Source organism: Musca autumnalis, unplaced genomic scaffold (genome assembly GCF_047663935.1).
Source record: "Musca autumnalis isolate F117 unplaced genomic scaffold, ASM4766393v1 scaffold_4, whole genome shotgun sequence".
NCBI classification, from domain to species: domain Eukaryota; kingdom Metazoa; phylum Arthropoda; class Insecta; order Diptera; family Muscidae; genus Musca; species Musca autumnalis.
The window spans coordinates 23,694,699-23,697,506 of NW_027411977.1; positions in this window are offsets into that span (position 1 = coordinate 23,694,699).

Consider the following 2,808-nt stretch of genomic DNA (forward strand, 5'->3'; position numbering starts at 1 on the left):
AAAAAATAATAAAAATTAGTAGATTCTTGCAGTTCTGAAACAGAGCATTAAATTCAATATATACAGTGAATCACAGTCAAAAGTATCCACTTCACTTTCTTTCATTAAAACTGCGATTTCTAAGAGTTAATGATAGCGATTTCATTCTTTTTTATATTGTTACATTAGTGTCTTAACTTAAATATTATAAAATTAACGAAATTCAGGTAAATTTAAATAAAAACAAGTAAACAAGCGTTAAGTTCGGCCGGGCCGAACTTTTCATACCCTCCACCATAAAATATTCTGAACTAAAATTGAATAATTCGTTCTCATTCCTGTCCCCAATTTTAAGTGGGTACGTTAAAATGTCAGATAATGTACATAAAATGCTTCATTCAGGAGGCCCTTTTTTATGGTGTCTATATCTAACTATGCATGTTGACAATTTTTGGTGGGTTAGAAATTGGGAGGTACAGTAATATAGAGGTTATAATAAAACATGGACCTATGTTGACAGTTTTTGATGGGAGCCTTTAATGTCAAATAACTCCTAATTCGGTTAAAAGTTGCAACTAGAATCCTCAAAATACCGAAAATCGGTACATAACGTGGGAACTTCAAAGGTACCGTTAGATGGGGCTATACCAAAACATGGACCTATGTTCATAATTTTTTCGAAAATAAGTTTTTTGGTCACTAAGAACTCTAAATATCAAATTATAGCTAATTCGGTCTAGAAATGTGACTTAAAACGTCAAAATACCTGAAATCGGGCGGTAACGTTATATGGGGGCTATACCAAAACGTGGACCTATGTCCACAACTTTTGTTATGTAAGTTTATTGATACTTAAGAACCCTAAATGTCAAATTATAGCTAAATCGGTCTTAAAATGTAGCTAAAAACGTAAAAATACCGTAAATCGGGGGTACCGTTATATGGGGGCTATACCAAAACGAGGACCTATGTCCACAACTTTTGTTATATAAGTTTATTGACATTTAAGAACCCTAAATGCCAAATTATAGCTAAATCGGTCTGAAAATGTAGCTAAAAACGTCAAAATACCGTAAATCGGGGGTACCGTTATATGGGAGCTATACCAAAACGTGGACCTATGCCCACAAGTTTTCTTATATAAGTTTATTGGAACCTAAGAACCCTAAATGTCAAATTATAGCTAAATCGGTCTTAAAATGTAGCTAAAAACGTAAAAATACCGTAAATCGGGGGTACCGTTATATGGGGGCTATACCAAAACGAGGACCTATGTCCACAACTTTTGTTATATAAGTTTATTGACATTTAAGAACCCTAAATGCCAAATTATAGCTAAATCGGTCTGAAAATGTAGCTAAAAACGTCAAAATACCGTAAAACGGGGGGTACCGTTATATGGGAGCTATACCAAAACGTGGACCTATGTCCACAAGTTTTGTTATACACAGTCTTACATAAGTATACGTACGCCCCATAAATCTCGGGTTTTAGAAAATGTAATGATATTTATGAAATTCCAAGTACACAGGTTTATTTCGTCTCACTAATAAACAATATTTAATACAACAAAAGTATATTCCATAATATAAATAACGGTAAATTTTACAAAAACCAAAAAATGATACTTACAAAAGTATACATACGCCCCAAGGAAATATGAGTATTATCGTACAATTTATGGAATTAACAGCAAAATTTATACATTTTATTGTTTTGGCGAATGTGTCTGGGTGTCCGAGATATATTTTAGAGAAAAAAAATAATTTTTGGGTGTTAAATGCCGCTATTTAATGCCAAACTTCTTGTATAGCTCGTTAAAGCGGACCCTTGCCGATTTCTTTCCGTTTTAGGTATTTGAGTACACAAAATCCACAATATTAGTGTCAGATTATAGATTTTGATATCCTAGAAAGCTTTTTAGTTGACCTTGTGCATAACACACCTTCCTGGGTGTCGATAAATTCACATTTTTCCTGGGATATCTCAGGAAGTTAATAGATTCCTCGGAAATCTTGGCTCATATTACATACGGAAGACCTTGAATTGTGTTTTAATATGGTGTTATATAATCCTTGGACACCAATTGTATTAGAAATGTACAATTATCCGATACTTTCCGACACTATATTGACGGTAATGGTCATAATACGAAAACTACGTTGTTCACAGTGTAAATTTCATGCTTTTTGGTAGTGATTATATTTTGATGCTTTGGGAGCAGGTTTTTAACAGAATATTTAGTATTTCCGATTCAATTGGTGTCCAAGGATTATATAACACCATATTAAAACACAATTCAAGGTCTTCTGTATGTAATTTGAGCCAAGAATTCCGAGGAATCTGTTAACTTCCTGAGATATCCCAGGAAAAATGTGAATTTATCGACACCCAGGAAGGTGTGTTTTGGCCAAGGTCAACTAAAAAGCTTTCTAGGATATCAAAATCTATAATTTGACACTAATATTGTGGATTTTGTGTACTCAAATACCTAAAACGGAAAGAAATCGGCAAGGGTCCGCTTTAACGAGCTATACAAGAAGTTTGGCATTAAATAACGGCATTTAACACCCAAAAATTATTTTTTTCTCTCTAAAATATATCTCGGACACCCAGACACATTCGCCAAAACAATAAAATGTATAAATTTTGCTGTTAATTCCATAAATTGTACGATAATACTCATATTTCCTTGGGGCGTATGTATACTTTTGTAAATATCATTTTTGGGTTTTTGTAAAATTTACCGTTATTTATATTATGAAATATACTTTTGTTGTATTAAATATTGTTTATTAGTGAGACGAAATAAACCTGTGTACTTGGAAT